Here is a 22,412-nt window from a genome sequence, read left to right on the forward strand (position 1 = left end):
GCAGAAATGGGAGGAGAAGGATGGAGGCCTCCAGGTCGGGGAGGATGGGCCCCAGCATGCTCTCTGTGCATGTGACCAGACCTAAGTGTTTCCTTATGAAAGTTCCCCAGCCACTTGCCAGTTCTTGTCAGTCACGTGGTTAACATGGGATGACCATGAGTCTGTCCCCTCCCAGCCCACTCAGGTTGCCTAACCTTTTCTGCTGCCTGAAAATAAACAGGGTGCCCTTCCTGCACCCCCACCCCCAGGCCCAGCGATCCCCTGCTCTCCATGGAAACCAGAGGGCTTGTGGGAAAATGTCATTAATGTGAAATAAGACAGAAGCCATCCTTACTGAGCTTCAGCCAGGAGCACAGTTCCCATAATCCTCCCTCTCAAATGGGGAACCTGAGCCTGAGGGCTAAAGTAACAGGTCCAGATGAGATTTTGGGGATCTGGGAGGCCAGACACCCTTCCTCTCCCCCTAATCCTAGATCAGAATTAAATCCACATCAGTGGAAGTTCACCAAATTCAGTCCAAGCTCTGTTCCCATCAAAAGGTCTGGAGGGGCCCTTGGGCAGAGGGCCAGGCCAGGGCATCAGCAGCAACCGACTGGAGCCACCTGAGAAGAGAAAGGAGAGTAATGTATATGCCAGGCCTGGATAGATGACAGCACTCCATTAATATTTAAAGAAAGGCAGTCAGCGTCCCACAGCCCTGTGCTCAGGCCTTTGTAACTGTGGCAGGACTCTCCAGAGGCTCTTGTGAGATGTCACTACAAAGGGGCAATCATGTAGCCCCCACTGCAGTGTGGATCACCTGGGGTGTCCAAAAAATGTGCCTATGGCTATCTGGAGAGCCCCCTGACTGAGACCCACGCTCAGCAAATGAAGGTCACTGGAGTCAGCATGGCCGTGGCTGTTTATTTGATTGTTCCTTTGTTTTCTTAAGTACTTACTGACTCCATCAGCCTACAGAGTCCTAGGCTCATACACCATCCTTACTTCAGCCCCAGAGGAGAAGGGCAAGAGGTGGTGGCAGACTATTGCCTGGCTCTGATGCCTGGCATTTGCCAATTCCTGTCCTGTAAACACTCCCACGGGGGCAGATTTGAAGCTACCAGTGTGAGGTTGCTGAAGGTGGCATTGGGGAGAGAGGCCTTCGTGGCTCTTGACCACTACAGCTGGCAGGAGCCGGCTCGTACCCCTATGGCCCCCAGCTTCAGCTCCACTCCAGCCTAGGGCAGGAAGCTGGGTGCGAGGGAGCTGGGGTTACCTCAGGAAACTGAGGCCAGGAGAGGCTAAGGTCATGCGATCAGCAAGAGTCAGACCTTTCTCTGCCAAATTGAAAGTCTCTGTCTCTGCTGGATTAATGCTTCTCTGGCAAGGCCATGTGAGAGCTGGAGCCTGGAAATGGCTCCCTTCCCCACACCGGCACCCTGCCCAGCACTGTGCTGGCCTTACAGTGAGGCCTTTGCTGGGTGTTGGGATGCTAATGTGCCCAGTGGCTAAGAGTTACTTCCTCCTGCCTTGGTCTCAAGCCCAGGGCCTCTTGCAACCTTCCCTCTCCTCACATTCTGCTTCCTTTCCAGGCACCCCAGGCATGCACTCGGGCTCTGTTTTGCACTCTGGAGCCTACGCGGACTTCTCCTCACACTGTCTAGAAAGAGCGGCCTTGGTTTCTGAAGGGCAATTGTGTGTACACACCACTTAGAGGATAACTTCTGATTATTTTCTTAATGGAAGAGCAAATATTTATGTCTTAGAAACTGAAGGGCAGGTTGGAGTGTGGGAATATTGACTGTCAGGACACTGACCTCCGTGGCTGCCTGGGTGTGGGCAGGGAGACAGAAACTGCTGGCTGAGTTCTGTGTGCTTGGCTGCTACCAGCCGAAACACTCTCCCTTTGTCCTGGGGGTGTGTGGCTATGGCTGCGGGCCACTGGGACTTTCTTCCTATAAACAGAGAAGAAGGGACCAGGTGTGTGGTGCTGGCATCAACTCCGGGCTGGCCAGTGACACTTGGGAAATCTTCCCTGTTTGTAAATGGGATGTTGGCTAGGAGAGGGAAGGTTTCTTGACCCACTGGTTCTGCCACCTCTGCTGTGCCTGGGGCAGAAATCTGAGCTTGGCTGATCCCCCTTCTTCAGCCCTGTCCCCACTTGCAGTGTCCACTTGCATGTGATGACCATCCGCTCTCCCTGTGGGAACTGTGACTATCAACCAAGGTCCACTGGTGATCTCAGCCTGGGCCAATTATCTAGGTCATTAGAACAAAGCCAATGCATACCCAAAAGGGTGACTCCAGCCTGAAGAGCTCATGGTGACACGGGACCTCCTGGGGAGCCCTAGCTGCTGCCCTCCACTCCCATCCCCACCATGCAGCACAGCAAGAGGCTATAGTTTTGCTGGTCATCTTTGGAGCCCATGGAAGCCACGGAGCACAGGACTACCAGGCATCCTGGCCCCGCAGAGGGGGCATTACCCGGGTAATCCAAAGACACAGAACTGTCTGGAGGCATGCAGCCCCTAACCCCAGTGGGAGAGACAGTTCAGACAGCCTCAGCCCTTGCAAGGGGGCCCTGCCAAGAGCCACCATCTGTCTGTTTGTTGAAGTGGCACCTTCCTTCTGACCTCCACTGCAATCCTGCTCCATGTTCTGGATTCTCCTCCAGCAATCCCACCCGCTCTGGGCCCTGTTTGGAAAAGCATCTGCTGTTTTTATGACCTCGTGGGTAACCCCATCCCACAGCCCTGACTCAGGGATGTCCCTGAGCTGTTGGTGGGAGCCCAGGTTGCCGGGATTCTTGGGTCTGCCTCATGCAGCAACAGCATCTCAGCTCAGGGTGAGGCTGGGACAAAGCCATACAATCTGTGGGGATTCGGCCTTCCTGCTGGCCTGGCTGGCTGGCCTGAAGGTAGCCAGTACTGATGCCAGCTCACTTCTTAAGGCAGGAATGCACAGGCTGCATCCCCAGAGGTCCTGTCCACTGAGGGCTTCCCACGCTGGCCAAGGACTGGTTGCTGTGTTTTCCCTCACCCAACTCTGACCACTCAGTGACCTTGGGCTGTGCAGACAGAGGGCTTCCTCTGGGCACCGCAGTGTCTCTGCCACAGCTGTCACACCCACACGCCCCGACTGTGCTTGTGGTGGGCAGGTAGCCCAGCTGGGTCCTCTTCTCACCCTGGCTGCCTATTGAGGGCAAAGGTGCCCTTGGGGTGGGACGTCAAACCACTGTCCACAGCTTTGTCATGTGCACACACTAGACCTGCCCCCAACCCTGAGCAGCTGTCCCACTGTCACCCTCCCAGGTGGCCTTTCTAGGCTGGCCGTACTGCTCTTCCATGTCTACAGAGTACAGTGGAATGGATTGCTGTCCCCACTCAGCGTGTATACAGCAGGAAGGGTCAGGGAGAGGAGAGGGTATTTTTTCCCTTTTTTTTTTTAGCAAGCCTCTCTCTTGCTAAGCAGACATTCTTCCACTTAAGCTATGCCCTCCAACTCTGAGAGAGGCTCTTGCGTTGGGCAGGAGAGGAATGAAACCCTGAAAAGCCCCCTACTTGTTGCACCTGTCACCATGGGCTTGTGTGTGAATATACCAGTGTGTACGTGTGTGTGTGTGTTCACACGCACGAGCACACACGTGAGGCTTACACTAAGAATACGTATGCATACCTACGTAGCTATGTACTGTGTGCTCGCGTGTTTGTGTGTGCATGTGTGTGCACACTTATGGGTTCGCATATGCACGTTTAAGGCGGAACGGAATGCTCTGGGAAACTGGCAGAATCTGGGCTGTGGGTGGCTCTTTCTAGGGTGGCCAAGTTTCCCATGCCAGCCCGCTTGGGTGGGCCTAGAAGGAAGCTTGCAGTCCTCATGACCGCCCATCCCGCACCCCTCATGGACTTTAGAAAACCTTTTCCTTCCCGCAGTTTCCCCCCACGTGTGCTTGTGTGGTCATGAGGCACTGTGGCAAGAGGGTCTCTGCAAAGGTGAGACCAACCCTCAGAGCTGTGGGGAGGCAGCTCTGACCAGCTCAGTGCCCTGAGTCCTCTCCCATCACCTTGTGTCACTCTCACCCCCTGGGATGGGCAGAGCACCTGTCTCTTGGCTTCTGTGTCCACCTGCCCTGCCTTCCCACCGTGCTTCAAGCACTACACTAGCCAAGTAACTAATGACAAAAGAACCCTAGTGGCCCCAGGAACAGGGCAACGGGGAGGGAGATGACCAGCAGGCAGGAAGCGTGGCTCCCTGGGGCAGCTGTCTTTGCCAGGACCTGTGAGTTTGGCGGTCTCTCCTTGACTCTTGAGCCCCACATGCCACGCTGGCCGCCCTTTAAAGAGCAGCTGATTGTCTCAAATGCCAGCCCCAAGCACAGCCACCGCCGCCCTCTCTCTGTGGACCACAGGCTGCCAGCTGAGTGGCGGGTGGCAGCTGCTCGCAGAGCTGGAAGCTTTTGATTTGCGTCAGTGCTGAGCTGGCCAGCCGGGGCCTGCACACCGGGCTCTTGGCAGCTGTGTCGAGTCACAGTGACATCACAGTCCTCAGAGCCCAGGGGGGCATCCCAGGGGCTCAGGCTGCATGTCCAGCTGAGTACCAACCACTGAGCCTACACCCCCTTCTCCCCACTGTGCCGGGCTTTTAGAGCAGCTTCCATGATTCACACACCAGGGTCAGGCCCTGAGAGGAAGGAGTGGCGGAAGCAGCTTTTCTCTCCCCTGTCGGGCTCCCAGGAGCTCCCAGAGCAGCAGGCTTGCCACCCTGTGGTCACCAGAGAACTCCAGCTAATTGAGGGCCTTGGCAGGGGTCCTGGCCACTGTAAACCTGCAATTTCACTGAGATGAAAGGATCCTCAAAAGACCCTAATGAGCAGCAATACAGCTGCCGCTGGGGGTCAGAGAGGGCAGGGCTCTGTGTGCCATGAAGGCCTAGCCTGAGCCCAAACTCTTCCTGGGTGGAAGAAACAGACTGGAGTAGCGATTTGTGACCCTGCATGTGTCCCCTCCTAGCCCTGCGTTTGTCACTGCCGCTTCCTGCTCAGGGAAGGAGCACATGTTAGTCACCTCAGAGATTTGCAAAGGCTTTCAGAGAAGCAGCCTCAGCCCACCTTGAGCTGAAGGAAGACTGGGTGTCCTCGTGGTCACCCAGTCCAGCCCCCTCCAAGGCACCCGCTGTCAGCAGGGTGCCCCCAACTCCTGGCCCTGACCACATTCTTCTGCTCATATCTTCAGGTACCCTCTGCTCCTTGTCCCAAACTTTCTGTACATACCAGCGGTGCCTCAGTTTACCTACACCAATGCCTCCCCCAAGCAGAATGCGCCTGGAGGCACCTGTGTTTTTCTCAGACCTCCCAAAGCCTTGGCTTCCTCGCTCTGTGCCCTCAGCGAGCCCCAGGACAGGAGGGTCCTATCTGCCAATACACTGCAGTCGACCAGAAGTCAGGGACCTTGTGCTGTGTCCATCCTTGCTGAGCACTGGGGCTGGGCATCCAGCACGGAGGGGACGCAGGCCCTGAGGTTTGCTGCATCATTCTCTTGAGACAGCTTCTGCACTCTGCAGTTCGTGCTCCTTTGTTTTCACGCCCAGGGACGGCTAGCCACAGGTTCCTCCTTTTCTAAGAATCCAAGAACAGAGGCGGGAGAGGTTCTCAGGGCTCGGGGATGATCCAGGCGTCACTGAAAGCTCAGACCCTTTCCCCAGGATCCTTCAGCCTGGGCGGTGTGATGACAGACAGGGTCTGAGGTGGGGCAGAGCTGTGGTTTGGGAATGGAGGGCTCATATGAGCCTCCTCCCCCCACTGTGCAGTAGAGCGGATCCTACTTCTGAGTGCCCGGAGGCCTTTCCTCACCACCCCACCCCTGCACCTAACCCCAATGCTGCGTGCTGGCGGGGCTGAGCTGAGTCACTGCTGTGTCCCTCAGAGCAGCCGGGGGGCATATTCCTTTCCTGTGGCCAACGTAACAAAGTGCCACAGACTGGGTGGCTTACACCGCAGATCTGTATTGTCCTAAAGTTCTGGAGATCAGAAGTGTAAGATCGAGGTGTGGGCAGGCAGCCCTCGAGTCTCTGAGCGACAGCCATGCCTGCCTCTCCTGGCTGCTTGTCCTGGGGTATTCCTCAGGTCCTGGGTCCTTTGCCTGTTGTCACATGGTCCACCTGTATGTGCCTGCAGCTGGGCTTCTCCTGTTCTGTCCTTATAAGGACACTGCATTTAGAGCCCACCCTCATCCATGATGAGCTGACCTCCAGAGCCTCACCTTAATCACTCTTATTGCAAGACTGGTGACATTCACAGGTTCTGAGTGGATGCAAATTTGGGGACCACCATTCAATCCATTATAGGGGTTATCAGGAAAAATCATCTCCCGTCTTTACTGAGTTTGTCTAATTGATCCAAAATTGGGTGCCTCTGTGAACAGAAAGGGAAATTGGGACCAGAAACTGAGGACAGGCCCAGGCTATGCTCAACTGGGAGAGTCAGGACAAGTACATAGGCCACCTGTCCCCAGTACTCATGGTGTGACTATGGGGGTCTGCCCAGGCCCTGTTGAGCATCTCAGATCCCAGGGCCCTCCCTTCTTGCTGCTGCTCCTGCCCTGTGGCCCCTTTACTCTCCCTGTGACCTCTGCATGGGTCCACCTCACAGTGGTCTGGCTGGCTGAGGGACAGTGTTCTGGCTCCTCCTGGCCCCTGCAAGGGTGTAGGGCCAACCACCCTGGGCATGGAACCTAACCTCCAGACACTCTGGGTAGACCTGTGTATCAGATATTAATGAGGTCCGTGATGTGCTAGGGCTTCGAGGATGGTCAGCTGTGCTCCAGTCACAGCCTGAGCCACGCAGAGCAGAGCAGCGTCACCGATCTCCCAGCCTGGGTGCAGAGCAGACCCTCTTTCTCTTCTCTACTCTCTCTGAACTGTCTGCTGAGGTTGGTGTTCTACTTCCCGAGAGTGTGGCCTCTGGAGTCTTAGTTGGCCAGGCTGAGCACCTGACCTTAGAGCAGTGCTGGTGACTGATGATCAAGACCTCCTGAGAAAGAGGAGGAACCTGGATGAGAGATGCTGGGAAGGACATCTGGCCACAAATAGTCACACATGTGTCAGCATTATTATATGGAAGGGGAGAACCAGGGCTCAGTGCCCACACTGAGAACAGAAGGAAGGATCTCAGAGATGGGAAGAGGACAGCCCTGATCCCAACCCAGGAGAGTCCAGGAGTGGCTATCTGGGGGAGGGGGGGCTCCCTCTCCTGAAACAGTGTAAGAAGCAGGATTTCTGGCCCTGGTGGGTGCCCTTGGCAGCAGTGGACGACAGCCCCTTACCTGGGGCTCAGGTAAGGGGGAGGTGACACAGTCTCGCCCTAGGGCCCATGGACACCTGGGGGAGCTGCTCTCAGCAATGAAGAGCCCCAGGCAGCCCCAGGGGAGGCAGAGGGACCTGGAAGCTGATCCAAGGGAGGAGGAGGCAGGGTCTTCTGAGAAGAAAGGTAGAGTCTGGAAGGGCTTCTGCTGACCTCCGATTCTCGCCCTAGAGCCAGCATTTCCAGCCTAGAGAAGAAGAGTGTCTGGGTCGAGATGGAGCCATCCTTTCTGAAGTCTCAAGGACCCAAATGTGTGCCTCATATATTTGACCAGGTGAGCAAAGTGTCCAGCAAGCAGGTGGTGATGTGGTCTCTCAAGTGGCAGTGGGTGGCACTCCAGTCCGCCACACACAGGAATGCACTGATGCACTGGTACCTGCTTTGCATCCCAGGGCATGTATGCCCTGTGCCTGCCTTGGACACAGAGCACCAAGAGACAGAAATCTCCCACCCCAGCCTCTAAAGGCAGTTCTGAGGACACTTGGCCGTTGGAATGCACAGTTCCTGGTGAGCTGACCTGTGCAGTTTGCATGTGGCTTGACAAGTTCTGAGACAGCGCCTCCTGAGTCACCCCTAGACTAGAGGGCTTATGTCAGGGAACTGGGTGCCAGTCACCACAACCAGCTTCCACGGCCCACCTGCCAGTGTCTAAACATGGACGGCAGATACTTCTGTGCTAAGGCCCCACGCACATGCATCCTACACTGATCTGCCCCCAGTCACAAGTCAGCACCTGAGCCTTCAGGCAGTGTTTCAAGTTCTCTCTTGTGGGGGTCCTATGTCCAGGGAGAATGGAAGAAGCCCCTCGTGTCACCTCAGTCATTAGGCTCATTCCCCTGATAGAAAGGAGTGAAAAAGCCTCATACCAGTAGGGCTGGGGTGGAAGGTGTAACACAGGGAGAGGGCACCGGCTCAGCAGAACAGGGGATCTGAGTGTGGGATCCTCCCCTGGCCTTCCAGGGCCCCACTCTCCTGTGTAACAATCTCTGAAGTATGGCCCACGGGTGGCTCTCCCTGTGCCAACTACTCTTGGGGAGACCCTAATGACCTGGCAGGGTGTTTGAGAACCACACTCTCCCATAGCCCTGAGCAGCTCACTCAGACACTGCCCTCAGACCTGCAGGCTGCCCCGCGTGGCCGTGGACACCTGTTTAGGAACCTCCTGTTCTCTCGGGCCCTGCCCCAGCCCTGTGCTGAGAGACTCTGACGCCTCAGGCCCTCTACAGAGTTGGAGGCCTGCCTGCTCCCAATGGCCACTCGGAGAAGCTTTGGAGGAGACAGGGCTGGAGAAGTGGCGAGCCCCTCCCCAGGATGTCGCTGTTGTCCCTGCATGCTCCCAGCCTCTGTCCAGGGCTACTGACCTCTCTGATGGTGACACTTGCCTATACAGGGTCCCTGATGGGCTCCAAAATCTACTTGGATTCACTCCTGAAAGCCATGTGTTCATTTTTACTATCCTGTCCAACAGGTCAGGAGACCCAGGCCCAAAGGGGTCTGCACCTGGCCCTCAGCTGACAGCCTTTGCCACCCCGTGGGACCCGGGACCTACGGCACATAGCCACTCTGACGTCCTGGGTCACCCTCATGGGCAGATGCTGCTTTGCGCCATGAAGGATGGGGGCTGAATTGTGCCCCTCAAAACCGTGTCCTCGTGACTGTACCCAAAAGGCAGGTCTCTGCACATGTCAAGTTGAGATGACGCCATACTGGATGAGAGAACATAATCTGATGAGGTGTGTTCATGAGATGGAATTTGGCACAGAGAGACACAGGGAGGACGCCCTGTGAAGGTGGAGGCAGAGTGGAAGTGAAACGTCTATAAACCAAGGAGCCTTGAGAATGGCTGGCAGCTATCCAGGCTGGGAACAGATTCCTCCTCAGGCATCTAGGAGGAACCAGATGATTTTGGACTTCTGCCTCCAGAGCTGTGAGACGATGTACCCTCCCCAACCCTCCCCTCCCCACTCCTACCCCTCGTTTCTGATACTTTGTTACAGCAGCCCAGGAAACTGATACAGGATCTAAGAAAGCCTCCACCCCAGGATCACTGCCTTCCCTAGTCTTGGGTGGACATGGCAGGGCAGGAGGGCCTTGCTTCAAATCCAACTGGACATACCCACAGCCAGCCCTTCCCTGTCACCTGACCTCCTCCAGGTGCCCCTGCCTCCTCCCCTGTCTCCTCCTCCTGCTGGGTGTCCCCCCACCTGCTGCCCTCCTCTCCCACACCTCTTCCAGCACCCAACACCTGCAGCATGTGTTCACTTTTTAACCAAAAGCGGGTGCCTGAGGCTTCCCTCTGGGTGTGGGTTCAGCCTGGCTCCCCCAAAGACCCCAGGTCGGTGAGCTCCATGCCTTCACCCACCTGTAATGGGATGGGAAGCACCAGTTACAGCCACAAGCTCACACCCCAGGGCACCCTGGGAAGGAAATAGTCCCTCTACCTCTCCCCACCCTTGCAGCCCCAGGCCCCCACTACCCGTCCTGCAGCTCCTCTGCACCCTAACAGCCCCAACACACGCAAGTGGACTAGACCACTTGTGGCTGCATTCCCTGACGCTCCGGGAACATGTCCTCTCGGAACCATGCTTTCTCGGCAATCCTTCTCCGTACAGAGCCAGCTGCTGCAGGGCTCTGCATCTCTAATGGCGAATCCTCTTCAACAGAGGCCATGCGCACGCCAGGCCAGCCCAGGGAACCAGGTACCATCCTGCTACCTTGCAGCTAGGCGAGATCAGCGACCTTAATTCCCGTTCCCTACATAAGTGCCATAGCCACAGGTTCTGATATTAGGACGTGGTCATCTTTTGAGACTGCTCTGCCAACCACTCTCGGCTACTCTGGGGACTTGGGCACCTGCATGGGGTCTTGGCAATGACACGGAACCTCCTCACTGACCCTTCAGTCACCTCATCCGTGGCACCAGGCCAGGGGGCCAGGAGGAGCGGGTGACTAGAGGCACAAGCCACCCATTGTGTCTGCGTGGGCAGGTCCCATGGGGCCTGGCAGGGCGGTGGCAGCACCCTCCTGCCTGGTAAAGAGGCCTTTGTGCAGGCAGCAGGTCCCCACCCTGCTCTACTCCAGCCAAGACCAGGTTCTGGGTCCCAGCTCCCCTGCTCACTGGCTGGGTGACTATGTGCCTCTTTACTTGGTGGGTTAGTCACCCACCAAGCTGTCACTGATGTCTAATACCAGGGTGCTCTTAGCTGCATGGGGGCAGGAAGAGCCGCAGGCTGGGGACCAAGCTCCTTCCTGGAGCATTCATTTCTGCTAAGGCTCTAGGGGAAAACTTCATTTTTCTGTTAGAGCAGACATGGGTGGATTAATAGAGTGCCTAACATGGGGTGGATTTTGTTTTACATGGAAATGTGAAATTCCAAAGAAGTATTGGTTGTTTTATGGGCATTCGGGGCACCTCCCAGATCTCTGGGGGTGCAGTTCACAGTCTCTGTGGGGAGGACGTTCTCAGAGAGGGATGAGATGCCCTAAGTAGCACTGATGGCCTGATAGCCAACAGGTACTTGGAGTGATAGGGTAACATTGGCATTGTGGACAAGAACAAGAAGAAAAAAAGAAGGAAGTGGTGAGGCAGCAGCAGGCATCACCGGGGATGTAAGAGGGACAGAGGCTGCAGATACACCAAAGACTAAGATCTAGGAGGAAATGGGGCTCCAGGGGACCTAGAAGGGGCTGGAAGGACAGCAGAGTCTCAGCTTTGGTCCAACCCTCTGCCTACCTGGCATTTTCTTTCCACCCAGTACCTGCCCAGTGATGCACTGCCTGACTTGTCCCGGGTCATGGGAGTCAGTAGGCTGCTGGAGTTAGTTCAAGCACCTCCAGACTAAGGAGGGGGACCCTCTTGGGAAGAGGCTGACCCACCAGTGACAAACTCCCACCCATGAAACAGGAGGATTGAGCTCCTGCACACCCTCCTCGGGGGTTCCCCTCAGGCTCCCATCCTGGAGGGCAGAAGAGGTCAGCCAGAGGCTCTGGTGGCTCCTTTTTGTCTGCTGGCCTAAGGATTCACTTTCTCTGGGTCTTCCCATCTTGAGACAGCAGGAGCCTGAGCTGTTGGTATCCTTGAGGAACCAGAACCAGGATGGGGTAGAAGGGAGGAGGAAGTACAGAGGAAAGAAGGCTACTTTTGTGGAAACAGAACTGTCTGGGGGCAAGAGAAGGGCAAGTGAGGAAAGCAGGACTGGGCGGGAGGGAGGTGGTGATGGAAAGGACTTTAGGCCCAGTACAGAAGCCCACTCTTACCCGTCCCGTGTGGACTGTGTGCCGAGGGCAGGCTGGAACTTCCTTCACTTCCCTCCCCAAGGCCACAGGACCAGAGCTCCACAGCCCCTCATAGCCCCAGGACAGCCAGGACAGGTTCTGAGGTTTTCTGTGGATCCCCTCAACACCAGCGGTGAGTAAATCCTTATTCCCACAGGCTCTCTCGCCAACCCAGAGCCATGCCCTGCCTCATCTGCCTGAGGCTTGGTCCCCTGTGGGCCTGTGGGCCTTCTCAGGCTGTGCCCCTGAGTTCACTCTGGATACTGGACACAGGTGCCACCAGACACTGCAGTGGTGCTAGTCTTGCACAGATGCTGCTGGGATCCTCTGGGCTGTGTGCGCCATGGCTGGCACACTGCGGGACTGGAACCTTTCCATGTCTGAGCAGATGGCCTGCTCATCAGAGGGGTCTAGAGAGATTTGTTCATGAAAAGAGCGATGTGGAAGCATCAGCAGGATGAGGGGAAGCTAGCTCATTGAGGGGCCTGTAGAGGTGGGAGCCAGGACCACACCCAGGTGGAAGGGCAAAGGAGGGAAGACTTGAGCTAGGGAAAGAGCCCAGAGGTAAGGGGGCTGGGTGTATGCAGTCACCTACCTGGCAGGTAGCTCTCTTGAACATGGCATAGTCAGCACAAAAAGGGATGGAGAAAGGATGCAGGCAAACAGAAGCATCTAGTCACTACTCCAATCATAGTAACTAGATGGTGGTGGTGGTAATGGTGGTGATGGCAGTGGTGACAGTCATGGTAGTTGGTAGTGGTTATGGTGGTTATGATAATGGTTTTGGTGGTGGTGGTGGTGATGGTGGCCATGGTTGTGGTTTTGGTGGTGATGGCAGTGGTAATGTTTTGGTGGTAGTAGTGATGGTGATGGTTGTCATGGTTATGGTTTTGGTGGTGATGACCATGGTGGAGGTGCTCACCATTTTCCAGACAGTTTAGCCTATCCCATGGCATTTGCTCTCTTCAGACCTCCAATCTTCCTGGAAACACTGGGCAAACTAACTCCTGTGACTAACCCCACCACTGTCCAGGATGAGTCCTGGCAGTCATTAACTTACCACCCAGCCAGTTTACAGACTGTACTGAATCTGTCCTCCCCAGGTTGATCACAGGTCACATATCCTAAGGCAGGCTCCAGTGCCCACTGCTGACCCAGTCTTAGCTGGGTTGTTTATTCCCCAAGGTCCCTGCAGGCCACTCACAGGAAGTTACCTCTGCTGTGGTCCAGGGTCCCTCTGCCCTCTCCTGCCCCAGATGCTGACCCACCTGCATGAGGTTGCATCCTCTTCTTATCCCTCAGCCCTCTCAGGTCTCCCTTCTCCGTCCTCCAGAGGCCACTCCCTGTAGGGAGGAGCTTTCCCGTCCAGTTCTCTGTTCCTAGCCTGGAGGACGACATGTGCACTCAGTCTGAGTTGTGAAACAGAGCAGTTTGACATCAAATCATTGCTGCATGAGTTCACTCAAATCCTCGTCAACCCAGATGTGAAAACAGACACACAAATTCCACATGCACACATGCTGCACCCTCACGCCTAACCCACAACGCACCCACACATACACACAAATACGCATGTGCGTACACCTCCCATGCACAGAAGCACAAATATTTATATAGTCACACGACAGTCACACATGTTCACATGTACATAACATGTATAAACACACATACAAAACACACAGACACACACACAAATACACATGCATGCACACAACACTCATGCATGTTTGCACAAAATATATTCATACATATTCTCAAACACACCCATACACAACACCCACAAACAACCCATTCATACTCTCACATATGTAACACACTAATATACATGAACACACACATGCACACACACCAGGAGCATACTCAGATACATTCGGACAGCACATATCCACACACCTCACACCCTCACACATGCCAGCGTCCACCACCCTGAATTTTAGGTGCAAGGCCCACATCGGAGGTGGTGGAGAAGAGGCTGCCTGTCTTGTCTCTTATTTGGCCACAGAAGCAGCCCTACCTTCAGACTGTGTCCCCAACAGCAAGTGGTCAGGGCTTAAGGAGGGCTGGGGGGCTCCATAGGGCAGGGAGGAAGCCTGCGAAGGCTTGGGTGACACAGGCTCAGCCATGACCACTATGTCTCCAATCCTGGAGTCCTCGGGAGGACTCCCAATCAATAGGCTCTGCCTTCCTGCACCCCACACTCTGAGCCTGGTTCTCTAGGGATGGCTTGGTGAGTGCACCACTGACTACATGCAGGACTTTTTCACGGCTCTTGGAAATCAAAAATTCGCTCACAGTTCTGAGACATCTCTGCGACCCCTGGTGTCCTCCAGCCCTACTCCCCAGGGTTCCAGACGTGCCTACCCAGTTGCTCGCTCCACTTGGCATCCACTAGTGTCTCCAAGGAGACACGTCCGGTACAGAATGGTGGCTTCCCTGCCTTCCCCGCTGTGCATACCGGGGGTGATGGCGAGTCCACCCTTCCAGTTACTCAGCTCAGCCACGTTCTTCTCATCCCCTGGACACCCCTTTAGCTCCATCATCATATACATTTGGAGCTTGCCCACCTCACTGCCCTGCTGGCCTTGGCCTTGCACTGAACTCCTGCTGGTATCCTGACATCCTTGCCACCATCCACCCTCCATGTGGTGGGACAGATAGCACCTGTAAACAGCTCTGCTCACAGGGCTGCCCTGGCTTGAGCAAGTGACCTGTGGCCAGCAGAGTGGAACAGTGAGCACTGTTCCCGGCAGCCTACATCAGGCCCAAGGCTCCTTTCAGGGCCCCGAGGACACGGTGGCTTTTTCAGTTCCCTTTTGTCCCTTTCCTGCCTCCTTCAGGAGCATAGGCTCTGAAAAGGTATGGGCTTCCGTGTGCTCTACTCGCTGATACGTGGTAAGGAGGAGGATGACGACGCAGGGCCAGCCCTGCAGGCCAGAAGGAGACGCTCGGTAAATATTTGTTGACAGAATGAATGTGTGGAATGCAGCTCTGCTCCCAGCCCAACCAGCACAGGAGCTGTTGTGCCTGGAGGAGAAGCCCTGACTCAGCTGGAGGAGGCTCCTGAGGCCTGGCTGCATCCTCCTCCCTTCTCAGATCTCTCTGCAACCTCGAGGGCCAGATTCAGAAGCAGCTAAGTTGCCAGGCTGGGATAGCAGAGGCAGGAGGGGCCGAGTAGGGGGGTGGAGGCCCCAGCCTGTCCCTACAGCTGCTCTGTTCCCAAATGCCTGGAATTCTGGATTCATTCCCACCCAGTGAGCAGAGTGAGCTGAAGATGGTCCCCCTTTTGAAGCTGGCCGCTCCCAGGGGAACCTGTCTGCTGTGGCATCGGCCTCACCCAAAAGTCAAGAAGGTGACTCAGCTGGCATGGGCAACAGCCTCAGGAGGCCCCTCCCAGCTGTCCCTGCAGGGTGGCTACTCAACCTAGCCCTCACTGTCACATGCTCCCCCCCACCCTAGGCCACCCCATTAGTCACAAGGCAGAGTTTCCATTAGCGTCAAATTCAAGCGGATGTTGGATGCGGAGCCAATGGGAGCTGAGAGGGAAGAAGACAATTTTAGAAAATTCACATGCTGGAGGAACGGGTCACAGCATGGGGAGGTTGGGGGGCAGCACTCCCAAGGCCACTGTATCCTCCACCCAGCAAGGATGAAAATGGTCCTTTGGGATGTGAACTCTGCACTTGTTCCCTCTCTTTTCCTCTTTCTCCCCCTCCCTCTGTTTTCTCTTTCTTTTTGTGGTACTAGGGCTTGAACTCAGGGCCTCACACTTGCTAGGCAGTTGATCTTACTGCTTGAGCCCCTCAGACACACCTCTCTCTCTCTGTCTCTTTCTCTCTCTCTCTCTTTCTCTCTCTCTCTCTCACATACACACACACACACACATACACCCTCACAAGTGTCCATACTGGGGACTAAACAGACCCACCCTAGGAGGTGAGAAGGATAGGAGGGTTCAAACCTTCATCTGGCATCTTCACACACACACACACACACACACATGCACATGTCCAGTGTGTCAACTCTGTCCCCAGACCCAAGCGCTCTGTGGGATGGCCAGCATGAGAAGGCAGAGGAGGCTTGTGGGAGGCCTTAGGGAGCTGAGAGGCAGGAGTGGCCATCTCTGAGTAAGATTGGGAGTCATTTTTGGCACGGCCAGCCCCTGGTGACTGTTGCCTTCCCAGACACAGCCCTCTTCTCCTGGTAACAACACCCTTGGTGTCAAGTGAATCGCTTCCTTCCTCACCATCCCCAGTCAGAGTCAGAAAGGGCCTGGTGTCTACACTGCACAGTACCCTGCTGCACTTACACTGCGCCACTTCCCTAGGGAAAACTCACACACGCTCAACCCTTCAACCAGGGAGAAATACTTCTCCTTGCACCTCTGTCCTGAGCCCACCCGGATCCTGGTGGGTGCCCTTCCAGCCTTATTATGTGCAACATTGGGGTCCTCTTTGGGGGCCCTAGTGCTTCCAGTCAGCAAAATAGAAGGGACAATTCCAGGACCAACAGGCTTCCTTCAGCTGGGTGGCTCTGATGTCCGCAGGCCACACCCTTGTGGATGAGGCTGGCTTTTCTGGAACCGCCCCCTCGTACTGCCCACTTAAGGTTCCATCCAGTACCCACACCTAAAGCACTGTCATCCTGCAGGTCTGGGTGACACCCTGGGAAGCCTCCCCCTGTCCATGATCCCTTAAATCACCACATGGACTGCCATTGGCACCTTTATTTCACAGGGGAAGTGTCAGAGCCTCCCTGAAGGCAAGCATCACATCCCAACAGAAGATATCCAGGCGGTCAGACACCTCCCCCTCCCATACCCTGAAGTAGGAGCTAAAACATCCCCCAGCTTCACAACCACTGGGGACTTCTCCATCTTGGGATGCCAAGGGCCCATGGGACTCCTGAGGACCCAAGTCATAAGCAGTATAGGTTTCATTTCTGTCCCAGACTTTGTGGAAGAACTCAAGATTGTCTGTGAACTCTGACCCACAGGTCACTGGGATAGATACATGACCTTGTTTCTCCACACTCCAATCACACTAGATACCTGACCTACAGTCATCTCTGTAATATGCACTGTGACCTAAATTCCAGAAGAATCTTGCTGCAGAAGGCAACAAGAGCTCCTGCATCACTTGAGGTGAGGCTACGCACCAAGGGTCTTCCAGTGAGTCAGTGAGGCGTGGGATGGGAACCCACGCTGTGCCTGAGGGTCCATGTGCAATGTCCCAGCCATCAGCTGTGTTGTAGAGGGTCCTGGAGGTTTCATGGTATGTCAGGCACAGACATGGCGAGAAGAGTAGGAACAGGGGGGAGAAAAATAGCCCATTGGTCAAGGCTGGAGGAGGTACCCTTTAAGGGATAGGAGGAAAAGAAACAAGAAAAAAGAGGTTTGAGACAGGTGACCCAAGGGCAGTCAGCAAAGATCTGTCCCAATGGCTCTCTGGATCCTGAGCACCTGGCCTCTCCGCCTGACTGTGTATGGTTGGATAGGTTCCCATAGGAACCTGGCAGGCGTGGGAACCTTCTTCTTCCACAATTGGCAGTAGAGGGTCCAACACGGCCACGGCTCCTATTATGTCATGTCAAATCAAATAGTCCCTGAATCAGGAATGGGCACCCTGAGCTTGCACTGATGGAGGCCACAGGCTGCCATCAATCCCACCATGCTTCAGTCAGCTAAGCAAGAATGGAGACTATGACCATGCATTGCAGGGTTCAGTCCTGTGTCCATAAACTGCAGACTTGGACAGAGAGGGCAGGCTGGACATCAGCGTCCTTAGACCCATAGCCTCCAGTCCTCCAGCCCACCACAGTCTAAGTGCAACCATGGTAGTCTGTGGGGACATCTCCTCCTGGGTGCCCGGCTGTACCTCCTGTCCTCAAGCTCAAGGTGGCTGTCCCCTCCAGCTCCCCCTCTGGATGTGCCTGCTCCCTGTGTCAGCCAGGACGCTTTCCTGGAGGGCCCACAGCTCTTGCCAGCCAGCAAAAGGCACCAGGAAATGTCACTCACTGCTGCCACCTGGCCAGGCCTTTGCCAGATGACTGTGTTTCGGTCCTCCTCACTTCTCCAATTTGGTCTCTGCACACCTCAAGGAAACTTCATCTCACTGAGTGGTTAGAAAAGGCAGCACCCTCTCAATGACCCTGGTTCCTTGCTTGGGTTGCCAGACAGTGATGTGCACTGGGTGCCTGAAAATGGCTGGAACACATTCTCTCATGGTGCTAGAGCCCAAGAGCCCCAGGTCAAGGCCAGGCTCATTTGGCAGCTCTGGAGGGGACCCCATAACTGGCCCTCCCACAGCATCTGGTATGGTTAGCGCTTAGGCCAGCTCTTAGGCCTCTTGCTCCAGGCTCTGCATTGCTGCTGTCCTCACACCTGTCCTCTCTTCTTATGAAGCGCATTGGATTTAGTGCCCATGGACCCAGTCTGATTTCACCTCGACTTGCTCACATCTGCAAAGGCCCTTATTCCAAAGAAGGCTCCATTCACAGATTTGGGTGGATATGAATTTGGCCCCACATACCATCTTACAAAATCACAGGATGGACAAAGAATCTGACCCAAGCTGTGACTTACTCCACTGGTCAGGGTCAGAGCCTGGACTGTGGCTTCACGTCCACGTCCTCATTTCCACCTCATTTTCTTTCCAGCATTCCAGCAGCAGCTATTCCTAGAAATCTGTGCTAACCCCATGCCTCTGACGCTCTGTCCTGCTGGACCACCTCCAATCCCGCCAGCCCGCCTCTCCAGGGAGGGGGAAGGAGAGATTTCCAGATCTGTTGTAAGAGGACAAAGTGGTCTGCGTTGTGTAGTATGCTGTCTTTGTGTAATAAAGGGCAAAAAACCGTAAATATGTGTTTATGTATATTTGCAAAAAGGCTCCGGAAAGATAAATCAGAAACTAATAAAAATGATGACTTCAGGGGTGGGTGGAGGCAGAGATGGGAACTTGACTTTCTGAATTAACTTGGTCAGCGTGTTTGACGCCAGAACCGTGTGAATGTTTTTCATATTCAAAAAATAAACTTAAAAGGAAGAAAGTATCCTGAAAAAGAAATCGGCAAAATAAAAATTTATATAGAGTTCGTAACAGAACCAAACCAAAAGAAAAAAAAAAAGATTTATTTCAAATGACGTGAGAATGCAATGTTTAGAGTAGGTTTTTTTTGTCTGTTTTTTTTTACATGTGATATATTTTAAGGACAAAAAGAATGGCAAAGAAACCACACATCTTCAGTAGATCTTATTGTTTGTATTAAACCTGGCATCATTAATGTGAAACAATTTTTTCTTTTCTTAGATAAAACCAATAATTGTGACTGTATGAAAATTATTATTGCAAGAGAAAAATATACACATACAGAATCAAACAGGGTAAGTACAACACTATAGTCTTAGATGTGAATTGGAAATGCTAGTTCTAATCTCATGATTTAAAAAGAAAGCTTGGATTTCCTGTTTCTTGCCTCTGAGGAGGTTGGAAGTGGTGGCTACTACTTGGCAAGATGAGCCCTGAGAACCAGAGTATGGTCTTAAACCACCTTTTTTAACAGCTTGTGGATAAATGGGTGATTCCAGATCAGAGGAAGGAATACATGAGCCTGAGTCTCATCTTGTGCCAGAAATCAAGGAAGGGATCAGAAACTAATGATGCCGTGACTAAGGGCAGAGAGCCAACGTGAAGAGCCCTTCACAGCCAAAATTGGCCAGATCATCACAGACAGCCTGGCTGCCATGGACTGTTACTATGCAAATGTCCATTCCAGATCTGGGGCTGCTCAGTGCTAAGATGCTTGCCTAACACCCACTAGGTCCTGGGTTCAAACCCAGCTCAGAAAAAGAAAATAGCCCATTCATTCCCAGTGATACTGAAAAAGAAAGTTTAAAAAATGAACCTCACTTGTTACTGTTGAAAGTAATTTTTGTGCCAACTCCTTACATGAAAATTGGTAATTAAGGGGGAAAAGAGGAAGAATTATGCATTTATCTATATTTCCTGTACTGTCTATGTTTTGGGGTGAAACAGTAGCCCTGATGGCTGATGTAGAAGGATTCAGCTGATGAACCCAGGGATATGAGATATGGAAAGTCCTCCTTCCCCAGGCTCTGAAGCCATGATCCAGGCGTTCATCACCAACAGATCCTAAAGTGATGAAGGAAAATGTCCCAGAAAACTGGACATCCATGGCCCTCAGCAGACCTCTCTGGCCAGAGCAGAGTGGAGCACCAGGGGGCTGCAGGCGTTACAATCAGCTGGTCCTAGCACCTGTCAAAGTGGAATAACCAGGGGCATCCTGAGTCATGCACCATCAATGAAGTTTTCCTTCCTGGCAGGGGTAAGTGGAATCCATTGAAGTATTCAGATCTAAATTCTCATTTGCAGGAAAATGAGGAAAAGAGATGGAGATACAATCAGTGTCACCAGGGTAAGCAGAGATGCCTGGAGCCAGCAACTTTTTTTCGGCAATACTAAGCAGTCCTTGCTAGGCAGGCACTTTTGCCACTGGAGCCACTCCACCAGCCCTTTTTTTGTAATGACTTTTTTGACATTGGGTCTCACGAACTATTTGCCCAGCTGGCTTTGAACTGCGATCCTCCTGATCTCTGCCTCATGAATAGCTAGGATTGCAGGCGTGAGCCACCAATGCCCAGTTACCAGGAATGTGTTACTAGGTTTCTTAAAATGGCCTTGGTGTGTTCATCCAGAACAAGGGGAAATGTTCTAGATGCAAAAGAAATGTTAGAGACAAAGTCCAAATGCAGAGGTGGCTTTGTATTGTCCTTCAAACACGCCACCTGTGAGCAGTACCCAGGGGACTGAAGAAAAGGTAGACTCGTGTCAGACAGGTGTGAAGAAAGCAGGGTTGGGCCGGGCCCTGATGGCTCATGCCTGTAATCCTAGATACTTGGGAGGCTGAGATCAGGAGGCCAGCCTGTGCAGATAGTTCGTGAGACCCCCATCTCCAAAGTAACCATAGCAAAATGGACTGGGGGAGTTCAAACCCCAGCACCAGCGGGGGGGGGGGGGGGGGGGAGGGAAGGAAGGAAGAAAAAAGAGAGAGAGAGAAAGGAACAAAAAGCAAGTCAGGTGGAAAGGCACTTAGCATAGAAGCAATGTCAGAAATGTCCTTGTGTGTTCAGGATCCCAAAGAAATACTTAGACATGAAAAGCCACATTGAATGATTCCCTTGGAAAATATTACACATGCACAAATAAGAAAGCAAATGTGTCTTGGAAGAGTGTCTTTTTGGTGGTACTGATTTTTTTTTTTTCATTTTTCTTTTATTATTCATATGTGCATACAAGGCTTGGTTCATTTCTCCCCCCTGCCCCCACCCCCTCCCTTACCACCCACTCCACCCCCTCCCGCTCCCCCCCTCAATACCCAGCAGAAACTATTTTGCCCTTATCTCTAATTTTGTTGTAGAGAGAGTATAAGCCATAATAGGAAGGAACAAGGGGTTTTGCTGGTTGAGATAAGGATAGCTATACAGGGAGTTGACTCACATTGATTTCCTGTGCGTGGGTGTTACCTTCTAGGTTAATTCTTTTTGATCTAACCTTTTCTCTAGTTCCTGGTCCCCTTTTCCTATTGGCCTCAGTTGCTTTAAGGTATCTGCTTTAGTTTCTCTGCATTAAGGGCAACAAATGCTAGCTAGTTTTTTAGGTGTCTTACCTATCCTCACCCCTCCCTTGTGTGCTCTTGCTTTTATCATGTGCTCATAGTCCAATCCCATTGTTGTGTTTGCCCTTGATCTAATGTCCACATATGAGGGAGAACATACGATTTTTGGTCTTTTGGGCCAGGCTAACCTCACTCAGAATGATGTTCTCCAATTCCATCCATTTGTGGTACTGGTTTTGAATTCAGAATTTTCCTGCTTGCGAGGCAAGCGCTCTACTGCTTGAGCCACCTCTCCAGCCCATAAGAAAGTAAATGTAGCAGAATATCTATCACTGGTAAATTGTTGGTGGAAATGAGGCATTTTATACTACTTTCCTACTTTCTGTACTTTTGAAAATTGTCTTAATAAGCAAGATGGTGGATGGTTGGGGTGGGGGGGAGGTCTGTCTCTTGCATCTCTGGCATCTCTGTAATGTTTGGTGAACACTTAGGAAGCCCTGACCCATCCTTGGGAGTCTCACTAGGTATAGAAACAGTCTTCTCAAACTCCTTTCCACCCTGCGGGCTGTGTCCCCCTGCCCGCCTGCCACACCTCCACAGGATCAGGGAAGGAGCTGTTTTACAAAGAGAAGGGGCAGCCGGGAGTTGTGAGCTGGAGGGGTCTTAGAAACCTCTGCTCGAGGAACCCCCTGGTTTGACACTAGAGATGATGCCATGACTCAGATTCCTTCTCTCACACTTGCTTATGACTGGTGGCAGGTACCCTGGAGCAGTCCATTCCCCAATTGTGCTGAGACACACCTGAAGGCGATGCCCAGTAGGGACCAGCACTGCCGTCAGGTGACCAGCCTAAGCAGCTCACCTGGTACACTGCGTGGGGAGGAGAACGTGACCCCAAAGATACTGACCTCCCCCCCCACCCCCCCCACTCACCGCCCACTCCACAGTGATGGCTGCACTAAGCTGCCTCGCTTGGCCAGGAGAGGAACAGTCAGTGTCAGAGGACAGAAGAGTATCTGTGCGTTTCACTTGGAAATTTAGCCTAAGGAGATCAATTTTAATCGCAGCATCGCCTACAGGTGTCTTAAACTATTTACGGGGTTATTCCCTCTTCCCAAGTCGACCTCTTTGTCGCTTCACAGTGACCTGCCCAGTCTCTACAGTTTGGACC

The 22,412-nt window shown here is 53.4% G+C and overlaps 1 long non-coding RNA gene across 1 annotated transcript; it reads right to left on the bottom strand.

Moving 5' to 3' along the window:
* Positions 1-317: 317 nt before the first annotated feature.
* Positions 318-15,020, bottom strand: LOC141423024 (uncharacterized). Its single transcript, XR_012447687.1, has 3 exons — positions 13,973-15,020; positions 12,880-12,995; positions 318-602 (listed from the first exon to the last, which is right to left on the bottom strand). It is a non-coding gene; the product is annotated as an uncharacterized lncRNA (long non-coding RNA).
* Positions 15,021-22,412: the final 7,392 nt, after the last annotated feature.

This window comes from Castor canadensis, chromosome 5, assembly GCF_047511655.1.
Source record: "Castor canadensis chromosome 5, mCasCan1.hap1v2, whole genome shotgun sequence".
NCBI lineage: Eukaryota > Metazoa > Chordata > Mammalia > Rodentia > Castoridae > Castor > Castor canadensis.